Genomic DNA, 20,780 nt, shown 5'->3' on the forward strand with positions numbered 1-20,780 from the left:
AAGCACCCTTTCATAAAAATAGTCACTTGTTTTGTTCTGATGGATTTCTATATCCAAATTTAATATATTTAATATGGTACCTTATAAAGGTAAAACATTGTTACGTAGGAACCCTGGGAAAATTGCCCTTTAATGGATCTAATATGTTACTGTCATTGCAACTGATGGAGATCCTTTTATAATTGTCTTGATTCACAGGCAGCTGACTGTGCTTGTAGCCAGTGAGGACTCGAAACATGCCAGCTCGCATTGTAGTCCTAGGAGGAGACGATCCCACAAACATCAATACTGAACTCAACACTGTGAGAACGCTCTTCTAATTCATCTTCATCTTACAGCTGGTGGCTTCACATATATAGTTTTATTGTCTTTTTTTGTTGTTGTTGTTGAACAGGTAAACGTGGCCCCCTCCGCCAGTCATGTGGTTTTGCTGGAGAACATGACCCGCTTCTGGCCTATCATTCAGATCAGAGTCAAAAGATGTCAACAGGTCAAACCTATGGGATGAAACATGGCAGAAGTTGCCTTAAGTTATACGTAAATCCAGAGATGTCCTTTATTCCACTTCTTGCACAAATCATGTTTCTTCCTGTCAACAGGGTGGCATTGACACACGAGTGCATGGGTTTGAGGTTCTGGGGCCGAAGCCTGCGCTCTGGCCTGTGTTTAAGGAGCAGCTGTGCTGCCGTGCTTTACCTCTTCTATACGACAAAAGCTCACACCTGGTGCCAGGAGATCCTGGAGGACAAGAACCAGCTGCTGCAGCTCTTTAACAAGTGAGACCCTCTGTAAAAGCTATCGAGTGGAATAAAGATGAGAAGAAGTATTATTGTTGCTGAGCTGTATTAAAACTAGGGCCGCCAGTTTAACTCATTAACTTAATTAGTTTGGGATTTAATATTTTAATGCGGTTAGCATGCTGACCCCGCCCTCAGACCTGTACATCATCTCACATTTCATACTGTTGACAAATATATGATGCAGGGCAATAACTCCATAAGTTCAGTTATGCCCTAAGAATTCAAGATACTGTGGCAAAAATGTCCTTGTTTGGGTTTTTGTCTCATTTACATCATACGATAAATGATATCACACCAGCAGCGAGAACAGTATCACACGAGTGCTGTTTCTGTCATGAAGAACACAAGTGCAAATGTGATTTTAATATGGTGCGTTTTTTTAATTTTGCCAATTGTAGTATCACCTATGAAGCCACAGCAGGACCGTTGTGCTTCTCAGAGCAACACAGTGGTGTTTAGTTTCTGAATGAATCCACTTTTTGAACAAATCAAGTAAACCAATGATTCACAAGCCCGTTTATAAAGAGAGAGGCATTTACTTCATTCATGAATGAATCAGCCGCTTAAATAAATCAACTCAAATACATTTACTGACGTCTGCTGGTAGTTTTAGTTTCTTCTTTAGAGTATCTTTTCATGTATTAAAATAATAAATTAAGGGATGGTTCACCAAAAATAAATAAAATACTGTTGCCATTTACTCGCCCCTCATGTTGTCTCAAACCTAGTGACTTTCATTGCATGGTACAGTCATTTTCACAGCTAAATTTAGTTTATTTAGATGAATTAATTGATATAGCAGCACCCTGTAATTAATTTGAAATGAGATTAATTGACAGGCGATCTGACCAGTCAGAACGCATATATTATGCAATCCGTCATCTTGCCTGGAATCAGTCAGTCTCCATAGAAATCCTTGTTAAAAATTCAATTCAATTCATTGACTGAATTGAAACTTTTTCAGTATAAGTTAATGTATAAGTTAATGCATATAAATGTACGGAAGGTCAAACTGTCAGTAACTGTAATAAGCTCATTTAAGAAATGAAGTACTTGTTTTGCATACTTGTCATGTCCGCACTGTATGCATGCATTTCAGCGCTGAGGTGAAAAAAACAATCCGTCTTCTTTATCGTTGTGTTGTCAGTTTTGTCTTTGCTCTGCGATGTATTTTTCACGCTGTGAGAACAAATGTGTAGCATGCGAACTACACGGCAACAGTAACTAAGGAGGGCTGGTCTTTGCGAACGGTCAATTGATGAAAAAGAAAAATTGAATCGACTGGCAGTTCTAATTAAAACTGTCAGTCATATTTTAAAACACATTTTTGTGCGCCTCTGTGATTCAGGTTAAACAGCGCCTGAAGCATGAACAGATGTTTGCTGACCGCTTTCTGCCTGACGCCGAGGCTGCAGAGGCTTTAGGGCGGACCTGCTGGGAAGCTCTCATCACCCCCATCGTGCAGAGCATCACTATCTCAGGTAACCAGCAAGTCTAGTCCAACTTCCAGTTCGTTCTGCCCAAGTATCACTTAAAAAGGAAGGGACCTGACAAACAAGCCAGTTTTTTGCTTTTTATTGACTGGTTTTATTTACTGGTTTATGTGAAATATATTACACCACAATAATAGATTAATGCTGAAATACCGTTAAACAAATAATGGCGTTAGTCTTCTGAAAAGTCAGTTATCAATTCGGTATCTCCAGTTTTATGTGCTATATAAACTGGGTGGTCAATTTTGACTGAATTTCCAATCATCTTTTTTATAACAGAGACATCGACTCTCAGCCCTCTGTCATGGCTGATGAACGAATATTTGGAGAACACTGAATCCTCCAAGAGATGTAAGAGCTCAGCCTCCACCTTCAACTCGCGTGTGCGGCGTCTCACTCATTTGCTTGTCCACGTGGACACCAGCACAGTCGATACAGAAGAGCTCAAACCTCCCATCAAATCCAGTGAGTGCCTTCCAAACAGTAAAAACACTTCATACTTCACAATACTTCATTCAAGAGATTGGAGTGCCACTACTGTGGAGTACTTTTACATACATGAGACGATTTGTTAGTTTTATGGTGGTCCTAAGTCTTTTCTGGTAAGTCAGAGAGCAAGGTGCGTTGTTTTTAAACCACCTACTGCAGATTGTGTTAAATAAAGGCTTCTCTATTTTAAGGTATTTTTCTTGTTTTCAGAAGGTATCAACAGAAGCAGAGATTTGAAGAGTAAGTAATAGTGTAGATGCTAATGTTATTTTGTTTTGACTTCATTTTATGTATTTTGCAGCACCCCATCCATCTGCTCAGCTGAACTCCAAACTAACCATGACAATGCCTTTAATTTATTTATTTATTTATTTTCATTAATTCAGTTCCGCTGTCTTTAAGTTTGTTTTTGAATTGTTCTATCTTCCCATTTAAATTGCTGACAGAGCTGCACGATTTGATCATTTATGACCTGAGTTTGAGAAAATTCTATGTCTTTCTGTTGCTTAGATAACAATATATTAAGAAAAAACATACACACTATTGAAACAACAGCCCTTATATCTCTAAATTATTTTGTTTGTTTATCTGTTTATCCATCTTGTCTTTCATGCTTAAAAATCTAATGAAAATTAGCCGCTTTGCTTTCCTTCATTAAAGCCAAAACCTGCAAAGTAAACTGGTCCACTTTGGTCTCTCTTTATTATTTTTAATCTTTACTCTAGATTTGTGGAGGCCAAAATGGCTCAGAATTAAAAAAATAAACACTGAAATTCTTTGTTTTCATAATGCATGTTAGAAGTTAACTACAGATTTAAGGAACCAGCATTTTGATTAATTGTGCAGCCCTTGTTGCTGGCACATGTTTTGGTTGGTTTTGAAATTTGTAGAAACCTAATTTGTGTCTTTTCTTTTTGTTTTGCAGATGGTAAAGAGGGCAAGAATAAGGAAACGACGGCAGTGAGCTCATCTTCATCCTCAGGCAAACCAAAAGTGAAGAATACAAGCAGCATCGCAGGCATTGCTTTGTGCTGGCAGGGTGTCGTTCAGCGACAGGTTAGACATTCATTTTAGATTTGGTCAAATGTAGGTTTTAATGTAGAGCTTTTGTCAAAATATGTGAACGGATCTAATTTTTGTTGGCTCTTTCCAGGTAAAGAGTTTCCTGGATTTGACTTGCAGCCTCCCTGACTTCGTAGAGCGCTACAGGGGTCTGTTCCTCCGGCTAAAAAATGCCATGGAGGAACTTTTGGTCAACACACTGCCTTTGTGCTTGCCCTCCGTCAGGGCTTCTCCGCCCTTGCTCCAGCTCTCCATCCTGACCGCTATGCATGTGAGTGAACAGTGAATGTCTGTGTCATATCGCCCATGTAATCTAATTAATAATTCAATAACTAATTAGGGTTGGTATTTGGAACATTGGTATATTTTGAATGGAAAAGAGTATTCAGAAGTAATTATTTTTCGTAACTCATTTATAGGTGAGCGAAACGTTTGCACAGTACATAGACAAGATGATCCAGGAAAGTGGAGTGGACTCTGGAAATGTGGACACCTTGAACCAGCTGCAGCAGTTCCTGGAGCCCATGCTGTTTCTCTCGGGTCTGGAGCTGGCCAACACCTTTGAGCACTTTTACAGGTATGAGAACAGCTGCTAATTAATCATATTTCAGAAACAATGATACGAACATCTTCTGTAGTTGTTGATTATATGGTTCATTAGTTTTGTATTTGTTCTATAAAGGGGAAACGTCATTATTTTTATAAGATTAAAAGCATGGCACAAGACTTTTCCTGGGAAACCATTAGCTTCACCGTGTTTTTCACATGGTACATCTCTTCCTCTTTGCTCAGGTACTATCTGGGAGATCGGCTGCTGGGTCAAGGGAAGGTGTGGTTAGAAAGCGCTGTGGTGGAGCAGATCGGTACCTGCTTCCCGAACCGTTTCCCCAGCAGATGCTGACCAACCTCAGTGAATCTGAGGAGCTTCAACAGGAGTTTCATCTTTACCGCCTACAGCAACTGGACAAAAACCTGGAGGACTTTGAGGAGGTGAGGAAAAATAGACTTTTATAGATCTATAGGTGTATGTATAAATATAAATATGTATGTGTATATGTATTTGTGGTTTCTGTGCAACAATTAATAAATGTTGTAGTTGTTCCAATGTGTTTGTTACGACTGGTTGTCGTGGTTGTCATTTTTTCACCTTCAAACCAAACTTAGTGGAAATCCCATCTGCCTAGTGTACTTTTACAACACGTCCTATAATGTTTTTGAGTCATTAGACGCAGAGCTATGAAAGCGTTTCCATCCACTGATTACAACTATTTTATTTTATTGACCGTCTCACAATTTACTCTTTTTTTTCTCAGAATTGCGTGATATGCAGAATTGTGACTTTATATCTCAAATTCAGACTTACAATTGTGATAGTCACATTTCAGAGTTTTTTGGTCTCAGAATTGAAATGTAAACTCATGAAATGTAAACTCGAGTTATAAAGTAAAATTTTGAGCGAAAAAAGAGACGTTCTCAGAATTGCGAATTTGTAACTCACCACTGTCAATTTGTATCATGCAGTACTGAGGAAAAAATCAAGAATGTGAGGGTTTTTCACTGACGTGAATGGGCTTCCAAACAGAGGAAACATTAGTTTGTGCTAGATTTGTTTTGCTGGTCTGTTTGTTCAGACAGTGTGGTCACTATCCATTTTATCCATTCTATCCATTTTTTATCCATTTATTTTTATCTAAACAATCAGGGTGCCACCCAAAGTGCAGCTATAACGATCAGTATTTATGTTCATTATTGATTTTCAGTACTCAATCACTGTTGAACATCCCTTTAGCTTGACGAATTGTTGAATGCACATCCCTACGCATTACCCAAGTACCCAAATTGTGATTTTTAGGAAGATGACAACAGTCTTTCTAGAACTCCTTTGTCCTTTTCAATGCTGATGCTGTGATCTGTTATGTTTATCAGATGATGGATGAGGACGTTTCTGAACTCGAGGAAGAGGGTGACGTGAAAGTGTTGGTGTTGTCCCCGCGCTGCTGGGTTGTGTCTGCTCCCTGCTACCTCGAGGACCCCAGCAAACACTTCCCTGCCCAACTCTGCACTTACCTGGCCGAATTCACAGACTTTTACGCCAACGGTGAGTTGAAATATCCATGATATCTGGCCATGCTAATGATACAGCCTAGTGAGACCTATTCTCTCTGGCTGTTCTGTTGTAGTTTGAAGTTAACCTGTACCTGTGTGTGTGTGTGTGTGTGTGTGTGTGTGTGTGTGTGTGTGTGTGTGTATGTGTATGTGTGTATGTGTGTATGTGTGTGTGTCCTGTAGGTCAGCGCATGTATAGTTTGACTCACAGTAAGCCTCGGCGGCTGCAGTGGACGTGGCTCGGACACGCAGAGCTTCAGTATGGCTCCTCTACTCTCTACGTCTCCACGCTGCAGATGTACATCTTGCTTCAGTTCAACAAACATGAGGTACAGTCTGAAGACCAAAACAAGTATGGCCATGATGGGAGGTTTTTATGTATCAGAGCTGTTCACTTTCCTCCTGTTCTGCAGGACGTGAACGTGGAGATGCTGCAGCAGGCCACGGGTCTCTCTCCAGCCATGATGAGCCATGCCCTCAAACCTCTCACTGCAGAGAAAGGGGTTCTCACTCACACCGGCTCCAGCCAGGACCCCATGAAAGGTGAGTAATCCTCCTCGGTACGTCAGAACAAGATGGCGGCTGTTTTCATTGTTTGCATTGATTTTTAACCCTTTTTTGTCCATTTTAGTTTAGTTTTTTGTTATGTAAATGCTAACTGCATAAATATTGGCTCAGTTGTGTACTTTTGAATCCAATTAGTGTTATTTTCATTTCAGTAGCATAAGTGTTTCTATATGTTTCTTATTTAAATCTGGGAGAGTTGGACAATGATTTCCAGTTGGACTATTTCCAAAAAGTGGAGTGTTCCTTTTTAATTAATCGGTTTCATTTTTGGACAAAAATGTCCACATTGAAACCCTTTCTTAATTGCAGTGCCGTTTAACTGTAAAGTTATGGAATTTTTGTTAATGTGTGTGTATGTCTGTATTAATTTGATCAAAAATACTGTGGAACACTAACATTATTGAACATTATTTTTAACTTGAAAATGTTGAGTTAAATTATGTATAATAAATGTAGTCATTAAAGCTGATTTTTTTGCCAGCTGATTGAAACTCTATAATAAGAAATCTGTAATAATTGTGTTTAAATCAGCACATTAGCATGACTACTGAAGCATCGTGTGACACTGAAGGCTGGCATAAGGATGCTGAAAATTCGGCTTTGCATCATGGCATTAAATTACATTTTAAAATGTATTGGAGTAGAACTGTATATCACAATACAGTTTTACTGCATTTTTCGTCCAGTAAATGCTGCCTTGGTGAACATAAGAGACTACAAAAACATAAAACCTCCAAATTATACAGTTATACTACAGTTTTGTTTCGTGTAAATGCATTAAAAAAGTTATTTGTCAGAATCGTTAGTTTAAATCTCTCAGGGTTCAGTGCTATGAATTCTGAATGTACAAAAACAAAACTGAAAACCATTTAAATTTTTCAGGGTCCTGAGACTGAACAAGAAGACGCGCTCTCACAGAGCTCAGAACGACACGGTTACCATTTCCTGCTTCCCAAGCAGACCTACCTGAATGTGGATGAAGATGCTGCGCTCACGCTAGAGAGGAAGAGGAACTACATCTACTGTCTCATTGTGCAGATCATGAAGAATGAGAAGGAGATGCATATAGACAATTTAGTGTTTATGGTAAAGTATGGATTGTTTTGCATGGGGTGTTTGCTTATTAATCATCAAAATAATCACCAGATTACTCATTACTGAAAAAGAATAGCAGACTTTATGGAAAATGTGCTTTTTTCTGTAGATTTTAGTGTTTAGTGCTAATAGAACAAGTCCAGACATGGCAGAAGATGAGTTTTTGTGCTTGTGTGTGTTTCCTGTGCCGTTGCAGGTGTTGGACCGGTGTCAGAAGCAGGAGGGCAGTCGGACTCACCCCTCGGTCCGCTTCAGCTGCAGCACTACAGACGTGCTCTCCTGCATCATGCACGCCATCAACAAAGGCTACCTCCGCCGCAACGAGGAAAGCCCGCACATCGTGGAGTTCTTGATGGAGGACCCGCCCACTCCCGCAGGGCCAGGCGCAGTTCTCCTTTAAGATGGACGTGAAAAAGCTCAGCGAGCAGCAGCGGCGGCGGCAAGGCCGACACCAGGTGTGCTGATGACCCTAACCCTTGATCCCTAGGACCCCCTTCGAGCAAGAACGGAGGCAGAGAGCGTGGCTTTCACTGACGTTTTTCTCCCCTCTCAGGGCTTTTCTTTTTTTTTTTTTTTTTTTTCTGCACTGTTACTGAACCGGTGCGCTTACTGGGGTGATCAGCTTGCCTTTCTCTTTGTTTAAATCTCTTTATATTTCCTGTGTGCGCGGCTCGGTTTTAAAACTTAGTGAGTTTCCTGGCGCTATTATGAAAGATACGCAGCATCAGTATACCATGTGGGACGGTTGTCGTCAGCTAACATCAAACTCTCTGGGATATGTAGAGTTCTGCTCATGTAGAGCAGCCCAAATATTTCGTCTCTGAAGACAGATAAGCAGCTCACTAGGTTTCAGTCTGTGTTTGGCAAACGCATTTTCACTGGCACAGGAAGTGTTTAGTTTTTTTTGGTTTAACGTCTGCAGTCGCACTAACTGTGACCTACTCGAGGGCGGAGCTGGTCAGAATGAATATTGGCATCAGCCTTATGAGATGCTCTTTTTCTTATGTTGCAAGACTTGTAAATAGCATTAAGTTTGTGGTCATCGGTGGACTGAAATTCAGTCCTGTTATTAAATGAGGGCTGCGCAGTTCCTGTCTGTGCTGTAGTGCAAGGGTTAATTCACCCGTGAATGAAAAGTGTTGTTTAGTGTAGTTCCAAACCCACTTTTGCGTTTATCTTCAGAATGCAAATGAAAGGTTTTTTTAATATATTTTGTTTCCGTCCCATCCTTTTCTTCATACATTGAAAGGCTATTCAACCACAATTTTAATACATAATTTCAGACATTGTAAAAGTCATTTCTATGAATCGAATGGTTTAATTCAAGTCTTCAGAAGAGACACAAACTTATTTAATTTTGTATTTTATTTACATACATAGAGCACATCACATACGGTTAGTTGCAACTCACAAAAACTAATTTTAAGCTTCCGTTTACCATATATATGCGTTAATCGACGTTTATATAGGAATAAAAGGCTACATTAAACTCATTTTTGTTTTGAAGATGAATAAATGTCTTATGGGTTTCGAACAGCATCAGAGTGAATAAATGACAGAATTTTTCATTTGTGGGTGAGCTACTGAATCTACTGGAAATTACTTTTATGTTTTTTGTCCACTTTTTAAAAAGAAAAGCTAATAATGCTTCATAAGTACAGAATTTTAGCATAAATATGCTAGATATTTTGAAAGAAAGAAACTTATGTTTACCATTTAAACAAATAATAAAGACATTTTACATTTTGAATCATGTTTGTTGCTCATTTATTCAATTTAGAAAATGCGAAATTATTTTTAGCCATATGGTCCAGTATCTCGTCAAACATTCATACTTGTCTAAAAGAGTTTTTCATTGCCAAATGCAGGATTTTATGTCATTTTAAAGGTGATATCGTTTTTTCTAAATTTACAAATTATATTTTAATCAATGCAAAGGGATGATTATATTATTGCCTCATTAAAAGTGATGCATATCAATAAAAATCAATGAATGTGGCTTTTATATAGTAAGAAATGTTGAGCAAGTCCACACGAAAAAGAGCACAATTAAGATTTTTTTATTATTAATAATTATTTATTTTTTGGTTGGTTTATTAAATATTTTGGCTAATTTGATCATTCTTCTAGCCAATCATTCATTCAACCAACGAGAGCGTAGAACTGAATATTACCACGTCAAAATGTTCCCAAATAGACAGCTCTGTAGATTCTGTCTGGGCCTGCAGTTAAGACCCATCCCTGAAAGCCAGCGTTTTTCCCAGTCAACATCCACATAATGACGTTTTGTGTATATATATCTCCCTCTGCAGCCTGGGAGGCCTAATAGTTCCCCCGCAGCATCCGGAGGACGGCGTGCTGGAGGCCGTGCTGTTCTCCATGGGTCGCACAATGACCCAGGAGGAGGTCAAGCAGCTGATGCAGCGCACCGTCCAGCAGGTGGCGGGGACCCTGAGCCTGGATCTGGACCGGGCCGAGCACCTGCTCATTCACTGCAAATGGAACGTGGATCTGTTGATCCAGCGCTACACGGACGACCCAGATGCCCTGGTGCTGGCTGCCGGCCTTAAGATCCGCAACCCCCAGCCGGCCCCCGTCCCCGTGGCCCACTGTCCCGTCTGCCTCTCCCAGTCCAAAGAGAGTGACCCCCCTCCCATGCTCTGCTGCATGCACTACTGCTGCAGGGTGAGTGCAGGGCTTAAACACTGGGTTCATGTGTTTCCTGTGGAAACGGCACATTTAGGTGGGACGTTTTAAAAGTGCTCGTCTCTTAAGTGAATACAGTACTGTTCAAAAGGGTCAGTTTATATAGGTCCCACTTTATATTAGATGGCTATATAACTACTTCCAAAGTAATAAAGCTTTAACTGAAGTGGGGTAAGTGTGAGGTTAGGGAGAAATTTGATGCTTTGATCGAGTTTAAGGGTGGTTATAGAAGTAATTACATATGCACTTATAGTGTATAATATGTCATAGTGTTTATGTATATAATTAAATAAGAATGTTGTTTAATGCATCCTTGCGAAGTTTTGTTTGGCAAGGATGCATTAAACTGATCAAATGTGACATTAAAGACATTTAGAATAATACAAATATATATTTCAAATATTTCTAAAAAAATAGTGATTCCACAAAAATATTAAGCAGCACAACAGTTTTCAACAATATTAATTAGGAATGTTGCTGATGAAAATTCAGCTGTGTGATCACAGGAATACATCATAATATAAAAAAATATATAAATTTAATTAGAAAACAAATCTTTAAAATTGGTGAGCATGAGACTCCCAAAGGAAAAAAAAATTTGACAACCATAAACTTTTGAAATCCGTTAAAAATCCAGTCCCTTATAATGCCTGTAAAGCTATGAACCTTACTAATTTTTTTGTGGAAAACGAAAGCGTTTATATTTATGTGCTCAAACTTCTGTTATTTGTCACATTGTATTATATAGATGACTTGCAGCTAAAAGACAAAGTCCAATTTTGATTTAATAGTCTTTGAAAAGGGGGAATAGTTATGGCATGTGCATGTAATATGTCATCATATTTATGGGCCAGATTTACTAAACGGGGCATATTAGCAAGAGACCATAAGTCCCGTAAAAGAGCAGATGAAGATGAAGATGAACTACTGACAATGTGCAAGCTAAAGAACCAGGCGTGACCATGTCACAAATACCAGTAAACTGACTTTTGATTCCTATAAATACTCTCCTATCGTAAATATTATGTTTGAAGTAGAAACAAAAAACAAAGAAATCTACAAATGAATTTGCACTAAGGTCATAAAAATGCCTTTTCGTTGTCTCCTATCCAAACAGTAGTTTGATGACTTAAGATGCTTTGCTATATATGAGATCTTGATGCAGAAATGTTGAACTCTGCGCTCTCTTGTCATGCCGTTTCCGTTTCCCATTAGTCCTGCTGGCAGGAGTACCTCACCGCTCGTATCGAACAGAATCTGGTGATGAACTGCGACTGTCCGATCACAGACTGTCGGGCTCAGCCCACTTCCAAGTTCTTTCACAACATCCTCACAGATAAGGACACCATTGCCAAAGTACGTACAGGTCAGCACTCTCACGCTCGGTGTGTTGAGGGACTGCAGACTGAGTGTCCCGTGCTTTCTCCTGCAGTATGACGGCGCCCTTCTGCGGGGCTTCGTGGAGTGCTGCTCCAACCTGACCTGGTGCACCAACCCTCAGGGCTGTGACCAGATCCTGTGCAAGGAGAACATTGGCAGCATGGGCACCTGCTCCAAATGCTGCTGGTCTTCCTGTTTCAGCTGCAACTTCCCAGAGGTACATCTCATATTAGTGCTAAAAACGATCAAAGAATAGCTGGTATGTAAAAATATCTGTAGGTTATATCACATCAAAAAAAAAAATGTGTAAAGAGAGTTTGAGAATCATCTCTCCAGTCTTTAGTGTTGATCAGTAATGAATATTACAGTTTTTGCTGCAAACTGATGGATTTGTTTTTTCAGGATTATTTGATCGTAGTAATGTCTTGTCCAATCATCAGGCACATTACCCAGCCAGCTGCAGTCACATGTCTCAGTGGATGGATGATGGAGGCTACTATGAGGGAATGAGTATGGAAGCCCAGAGTAAACATCTGGCCAAACTTATATCCAAACGCTGCCCCAGCTGTCAGGCCCAGATTGAGAAGAACGAGGGTTGCCTACAGTAAGTGTGCACGCACAAATGTCTCATATTTATTATTTAGCTTAACTATGTTAACCATAAAGCCAAGTATATACCTTCTATATATATTTTTTTCTGTGTAGTATGACGTGTGCCAAATGTAATCATGGATTTTGCTGGAGGTGTCTGAAACCATGGAAGCCAACGCATAAAGATTATTACAACTGCTCAGCCATGGTAAGTGTCTTCAGAAGATGCGAGGGGCTTCTGTGAATGATAAATCTCTCTCTCAAGTCTAGTGTCAAAATGCGAGATGAGGCTTCATCATATATATATATTTTTTTTATGGCTGCACATTCTGTTCTTTTGGAGGCCTCTCCACACAGGCAAATACATTTGTATAATAGTAGAATATCTTGATGCATAAATACTTGATACACTTTTATTTCACGAATTGAACACAATTGCATAGACAAACAACAGGTAAATATTGCTGTTCATTACTGTTATTTAAAAGTAATACACAAAAACGGCCACAGATGACTTCCAAAAACATTTCTGAAAGACGGTTTTGTGGCAATTCATTATTGATGAATGCTTAAACTGATTTGCAAAATGAATTAAAGTGCCCCGTTATGGTTTATGAAAGGTTCGTAATTTGGTTTTAATTTGGCACGATTTATGTTGACATGCATGCGGTCAAAAATTACTTTCTTTGTCTTATATGCATTTATTTTTATCTTAAGTCTCATACAAAATTGAAGGACAAACGGAAATGATGTTTCAAACTAATGAGGTTACTCGTTTCGAAGGAAGCTTGTTTTGGTATCACACGCTGCATGAAAGGTCATTTTCAAAAACCCATAATAGGGGCACTTAAATCCTCAAAACCAATGCCAGCGTATAACTGCCCTGAGAGTCCTGTATATTAATGTGCGATCGCAGGTCAGTAAAGCTGCAAGGCAAGAGAAGAAGTTCCAGGACTACAATGAGAGATGCACATTTCATAACCAAGCCAAGGTTTGTTGGAGTCGTTCATTACGTTCCGCTTAAAGTTCTTATAAGTTTCTTACAATTGTCTGTCTATTGCTTTCTGCAGGACTTTGCAATCAATCTGGAGAATAAGGTGTTTTCTATTAATGAAGCTTTACAGATGAAGTCTTTGACGTTTGTGATCGACGCCTGCAAGATTCTTGCCCAAGCTCGAAAGGTGGGTGGCTTTAATGTTTTTTTTTTTTTCTCCAATATTTGCAGTTCTTTATGTTAACAGTTGCATTTGTGTAATTTGTCATGTAGGTGCTGGCATACTCGTGTGTTTACAGCTATTACAACCAGGACACCGAGAAGATGGACGTGATGGAGCAACAGACGGAGGCTCTGGACCTTCACACTAACGCCCTGCAGATCCTGCTTGGTTAGTGTTAGGGAAAGCTCACTCTCAACTCAGTCACTCAGTATTGCTTTTAGGAATGTTCTCAATAGGGATGTCTAAACATTTTGAGCCAAACCAAACCTAAGAGCTCTTTTATTAACATTATCAGTTTATGTACTGAATAATTGAAATATTAGCCTATATGTCTAAGACTTTTCTCGGATGACACGTACAGGACTCCCACAATCATTTAAAGGTTTTGAGGCCACAGCGCTCCAATCCAATCAGCGACCGATGGACATCGAATGTTGTTTATATCTGAAAGCTGCTTGTGCTTCTGGTTTCAGAGGAGACGCTGCTGCAGTGCACTGATCTCGCATCCTGCGTCCGACTCCTAAAACCCGAACACCTAAACACCGGCCTGGAGCTCATTCGCGAATCCAGGAGCGCCTTGTGGCCATCCTCCAGCACTCCACTCAGGTAAACCTACTCCTGTATGTACTTCTTTGGGGTTTAACATTGAACTTGTTCATTTAAAAGCATTCAAAGCACCCATTTGACCGATTGATAATGTCTTTTGTTTTTGGCAGGACTTCCGTGTAGGATATCAGTCCAAGACTGGGCCAGACCAGGAGACCGCACAAGCTTCTAATCTAGCTAACCACACAGACACCAACAAAGAGTGAGTCACCACGTTTACAGTAATGCTATTATATATATATATATATATATATATATATAGAGAGAGAGAGAGACATGCATATATTTTTGTAAATATTAACATGTCCTAAACATTTTTCTGAACTAATATATACACGCATGTTGCATATTTATATACACATAATAAATATACACAGCACAAATACATATATGATGCGATTAATCGTTCGACAGCATACAGAAACACAACTGGCTTCTGCAACAAGCTTTACCTTTTTATTTTTGTTTATTTCAGGTCCAAGTCTGATGGAGGCTCTGACTCTGGAGACTCCGACAACAACAACTGCGCCGGCGAGGACCCCGGCGATGAAGCAGAGGAGGACGACGAGTATGACGACGAATACGTTCCAGAATGGCACGAGGATTACGATGAGGAAGATATAGACGACGACGACTTTTTTTCTGACGACGACGAATCTGAAAACTTAGAGAGGGACTTCAGCCCTTTCGACTAAACGAGCCCGAGAGCGATACACAATGCTTACACGATGCCTACCGATGTGAAAGTAGACACTACAAATTCCACACCCATATAAGAACAAAAAGAAAAAAAGATATGGGAATCCAGAATTCGGAGTAAGTTTTTCTGTAACGTGGTTTTTGCTTCGCACTTAGCACCTACTTTGAGCCCTAGCGTAAATTCGTCGTTACACCAAAAGTGGTATTTCACGTTTATTTAGATTTATGCTACAGTTTCATTAACTTCCGAAATTGTAAATTTGTTCTTGGCTGATGAGGGTACTTTAAGTTCAATGAAGGATCTTAATTATTCATGTTATATTGTAGAAGTATTATTTTTTTGAAACAGTTTTGTTAACAAATTAGAATTATTTGGTCAAAATTTGAAAAAGAAGGGATGCGTAAACATTAGAAAAGTTTTTGTTTTTTTTGTTTTTTTATCTGGTCGAAGGTGTCGGCATTGTGTATTTAGTTTAAATACCAAAAGCACTTGCCTTTATTCCATTTTAAATTCCTTTAAATGCCTTCATATGTATGACGTTAAGTTGGTTGATCGCCATTCGAATGATTGTAAGCATTTGGAAATATTTGCAGAGATCTTGAAAAGAGAAAAACATCAGCATCCGTGTTTAAGGGCTGCATGAAAAATGACTAGTCCGTGCTGAGGATGGTGCTTCAATGACCTGCTGGTTGTGTCAGGCACCGAATCCTACAAACTCCAACGTTTTACTTTAGCCCGCCTCATTAAGATGCAATGGCAATAAATATTTAAAAGTATTGTAGCTCGTCGCATTATTTGCTAAGCAAAACATACCTTAATCGCTTTCAGTTTCTTCCTCAAAAAAAAAAAGTTTTAATTCTTTTTTTGGACATTTATGTTCACTTGTATAGAGATGGAGATATAAAATATCTTCCGAAGTCCAGTTTTGAATTGAGATACCTATATATTCATATACTGTCCATCTTCTGAAATGTTTTCTCTGTTCAACTTAAAAAGGAAGTTGCTCAACTTCAGCTCACAAAATAAATGCTTTTCTTCAAATCGAGTGTACATGGGTTGTTTATCGTTGTTCTTCTTGCGCGACAACATTATACAAAGAAAATCTCTCGAAAATTAAGTACGTTATTGTAACAGTTTTTTTTAAATGTGCCCTTCGTATACTTTCAGAACCGAGACCTATTTAAGACGGGATAAAGTACTAACCTGAAAAAATTTGTTTTACCTTTAAGCTACTAGAGGAACAGCCGCAACTAAAAAGCAATCTGCTAGATAAAATTAACCTCAAGGCCATCCTTTAAGCTTTTCCCTTCATAGACGTAGCCAAATCCACCCCAACAAGCAATCAGTAGGTGGTATAACCGGTTCAAAATGTCACTTAAAAGAAAAAAATGTTTGTAGTTGACATGAAATTAACTATTTATGGTAACCTTTCACCTCTATTTTGTTATGAGCTGATGCTGAACTCACTGGACTAGATCTGAAGGGGTTTGAATATTTTTTTTTTACTATGCCTTTTTTTGAGAACATTCTTAAGGGGGCATCCCAGATGCGTACTTCAGAATTGCATCCAAAAACACAATGCTCAAATATAAAGGCTGTGTACTGTGGCAATAAAGACCTGAAGAAATGTGCATTTCAAACAAGTAGAAAAAGAAACTTTCTAGCAATGCGCATTATGCAATATCTAAACTTTTAATAAAGCATTTATCATGCAGTTCCACAAAGTACACTTTGAAAAGGATCGATAGGCTTGGTTGTTTTGCTACCCCTACTGAATGTTTCATAGTTCACCCGAAAACGTCATACCACAAAGCGCTAAAGTTCTCCAATTAGCTTGACCCCCAAACTAATCTTTTAAATCAGTCAAGTCATAAAAAAAAAAATAAAAAGTTTCCATTAAAATATCATGAACTTTTTTTTTTTTTTTTTTTTTTTTACAATTACATTGAACCATTGCAAAATTCTTTTTTTTTGTAGTATGTTTGGGCACTTTTCCCAGTCGGATTTAACATTCCATCACATACCAGTAAACACCATTAAATTTTCTATTTTTTTAGCAGGCTGAGAATTCAGTTGCAGGCACCATCTTCTGGCACAACAGGGGAATTTGTTCAACCTGCAACACTAACACCGCATTATGGGAGTTCTCTAGCCTTTAGCATACATTGGTTGTACACTTGTTTTTATGGTCCAGTGGTATTGTACACCAGTTGAAATGACAATAGCATATCTTAAACATGAGGCAATTTTTTTTTTTTTTTTTTTGAGGCAAGAGCCTAATTTTAGAATTGGGAGTTGGTCTTAATTCTCTTCACTACTCCTAAAGGGTCACAATTTAAGTGCAGGTTTTAGTGCTAAAGTGCTTTGAAATACTCAGGAGCTTAGAGCTTAGCCCCTTTAAGAAAGTCTCCTAAATCAGAAAGGATTGAGCTAATTTTAGCCTTTAGATGTTTTCTGAACACAGGCCCAGCCAAAGGTCAAGAAGGCAAACCCAGTTAAGAGAACCAGACTAAAAGGGTTTAGATGCTTTTAAATTTATTTGCTCGTACAAACATTTTGCATAATTAATACTCCTCTTCATCCTCCCCGCCATCCTCAATAGAATCAGCACCGACCTCCTCGTAGTCTTTCTCCAGAGCAGACATGTCCTCTCGTGCCTCCAAAACTCCCTTCCTCCATCCCTTCACCCACATACCAGTGCACGAAAGCCCTCTTCGCATACATCAGGTCAAACTTGTGGTCCAGACGGCCCCATGCCTCCGCTATAGCAGTGGTGTTGCTCAGCATGCAGACAGCCCTCTGCACCTTGGCCAGATCCCCTCCCGGTACAACGGTGGGTGGCTGGTAGTTGATTCCAACCTTGAACCCCGTGGGACACCAGTCTACAAACTGAATGGAGCGCCGAGTCTTGATGTTGGCTATGGCGGCGTTCACATCTTTGGAACCACATCACCACGGTACAGCAGACAGCAGGCCATGTATTTTCCACGCCGGGGTCGTGACTTCACCATCTGGTTTGCCGGCTCAAAGCAGGCGTTGGTTATCTCTGGTACGGAGAGCTGCTCATGGTAGGCCTTCTCAGCGGAAATGATGGGAGAGTAGGTGACCAGCGGGAAGTGGATGCGTGGGTAAGGGACTAGGTTGGTTTGGAATTCTGTAAGGTCCACATTTAGGGCTCCGTCAAAGCGCAGTGAAGCCGTAATGGAGGACACGATCTGGGCTATGAGCCTGTTGAGGTTGGTGTAGGAGGGACGCTCAATGTCAAGGTTTCGCTTGCAGATGTCAAAGATGGCTTCGTTATCCACCATGAAGGAGCAATCGGAGTGCTCCAGGGTCGTGTGTGTTGTAAGGATGGAGTTGTAGGGCTCCACCACAGCGGTACTGACCTGTGGGGCAGGATATACGGAGAACTCCAACTTTGACTTTTTACCATAGTCGACAGATAGTCGCTCCATCAGTAGAGATGTGAATCCAGAGCCTGTTCCTCCACCAAAGCTGTGAAAGATCAGGAAGCCCTGCAGACCGGTGCACTGGTCCGCCTATAGAGACGGAAGTCAGGGAGGAGGGGGAAGACAAAAACAAAAACACACATGAGTAAAGCCCAAGTATGTTTCTGTGGGAATGGTAGAACCATCGAGTTCACCCCAAGAACTTGTTATTAAACAATCATTTTCTATTAACCATCTAAACCAGGGGTCAACAAACTTGATCCTGGAGGGCCGGGGGCCTCTAGTGCCAACCTTGATTAGACACCCGTTGCTCACATCCAGTTAAAATCTACACAAAAGGGGACCACGAGGACCAGAGTTGAGATCCCAAATCATTAAGAAGTTTATTGAACTGTAGATTCTAATCAAGAACTTTTTTTAAAGTGGTGTTCTTAATTCCTGGAGGGCCACAACTCTGCAGAGTTTTGCCCCAACCCCAATCAAACATTCCTGATCCAGCCAAACAGGGTCTTCAGGATTACAAGGAACTTCCAAGCAGGTGGGAGTTGGTGCTAAACTCTACGGAGCTATGGCCTTTAGGAATGGAGTTTGAGACAGTTTAATGGGTGAACTTACCATTTTGCGATTCGGTCAAGCACAGAGTCCACAATCTCTTTGCCAATGGTATAGTGACCACGAGCATAATTATTGGCAGCGTCCTCCTTGCCACTGATAAGCTGCTCGGGGTGGTAAAGTTGTCGATAGTGTCCATTACGGATCTCATCTGCAGTTCAAACAGAAGACATAACGACACTTGAAGTACTAAGACAAGATTCCAGAAAAATTAAGTCTGAAAGGTGTTTGGGCTTACCAACAACTGTTGGCTCTAGATCAATGAAAACCGCACGAGGAACATACTTCCCAGCACCAGTTTCACTGAAGAAAGTGCCAAAAGAGGAGTCAGCCAGTGAGCTGCCATCACCAACGATGGTGCCATCTGGCTGGAAGCCATGCTCCAAACAATACAGCTCCCAGCAGGAGTTACCCATCTGGATACCTGCTTGACCAATATGAATGGAAATGCACTCCCTCTGGTTTGACCAAGACAAAACACAAATGTCAACTAAAGAATGGCTAAGATGGCAGAACTTATAATACAGTAAAAACCTCACCATTTCACTCAAGTATCAAAGCAAGCAGAAACTAATTAAGAACTTTAGAAGTATAAAAGACACTATCACACCAACTTTATCACCTAAAGTTCGTAACCTTTCTAACAGCAGCTCACTTCCACAACTACACCAGGCTGCTCACCTGACCTTGATTTATACTGGCTTCAGATTAGAAGGGTGTGGCTCTTAATTAACTCTAGCTGAGACAACAGGTAGCCCTGCAGATTCAAAACAGAACAAGCTCTTGAAACTAATGTCTTTGTTACTGCGTAGCATATTATTTATATTAAAGTATGCGTCAACTAATACTTATTTTCTTTTATGGCAAATTCTTTTATTTTGTTTTCATGTTAACTGCATCTGCCACACTGCCACATCCGACTCCTCCTTTGTTACTGGGTGAATCTTCTTAGACCACGTTTATCTGACTCCATCCTGTTTTCCCGGTATCTGCACAAAAGGATGTACTTCCATAACCCATAACACGTACATACTCTTAGTAAAACATAATGCCTACTTAAACCATTAAACAACACACTCGTGATTATATTAATGCTGATAGATTCTTAAAAATAATGCCATCACATTCCACTTCTTCGCTATTCTCATTCAGTGTGTGCTGGCTTGGTTTAACTCTCAGAACATCACATGCTGTCTTACTGCACGCACACACAGAGCTAGTCCTGCTCCACTTAGTCACACACACACAATCTATACTTCTGTATCACTTTTGTCTTCTAGTAGCAAGCACATCTCATGGCACACAGCATATGATAAAAGATATGATGAATAAAATGAGATGAATAAAACGAATATATGAGTACAATGTCTAAAGTTCTTATTCAAATCCCACACTCCCATCCCCAACACATGGTAAAGAATGGTTTTGCCTTTCATTGAATTGTATGTTCATTCTAAACTATATGTTTTCCTGATCGACACGGGAGCTAGTAAGTCTTCTCTGTCGAGTAAATTTTACGAGGGCTGATGAATATGTCTAGAATTGCACAAGAGATACAGGCAAGAGATTTCGAAGTAGACAAGGTGAGTTCCTGGTCTGGCTTACTGGATGGCAAAAGATGTAAGTAACTGCTTTAATTCCTATGAGAGTGATTTTATTAATCCTTGCTTTAATTGTGTGTTGTATCATCCCATTTGTTAGACTTCTGATCCATTGCTACGCGAATACCTTTGTATCATCTCAGTATGCTTTTTGTGAGCAGACCAGTAAAGGGTTCCATGGACGGGATTAAGATAAGAGTGAATATATATATTAGTTTCAGTTACTTCTAGAAACACTTATGATGGATGAGAGATTTCGAGAGTGTGTTTTTGTGTTGTTTATTTTAAACAAAAGTAGGCAACTGT

General features: G+C 39.7%; 1 pseudogene; it reads right to left on the minus strand.

Annotated features, from left to right (window-relative positions):
- Window positions 1–17,330: 17,330 nt before the first annotated feature.
- On the minus strand, window positions 17,331–19,565 carry LOC122356073 (annotated as a pseudogene).
- Between the last annotated feature and the right edge of the window lie 1,215 nt (window positions 19,566–20,780).

The sequence above is a fragment of the Puntigrus tetrazona genome, chromosome 13 (genome assembly GCF_018831695.1).
Source record: "Puntigrus tetrazona isolate hp1 chromosome 13, ASM1883169v1, whole genome shotgun sequence".
Taxonomy (NCBI): domain Eukaryota; kingdom Metazoa; phylum Chordata; class Actinopteri; order Cypriniformes; family Cyprinidae; genus Puntigrus; species Puntigrus tetrazona.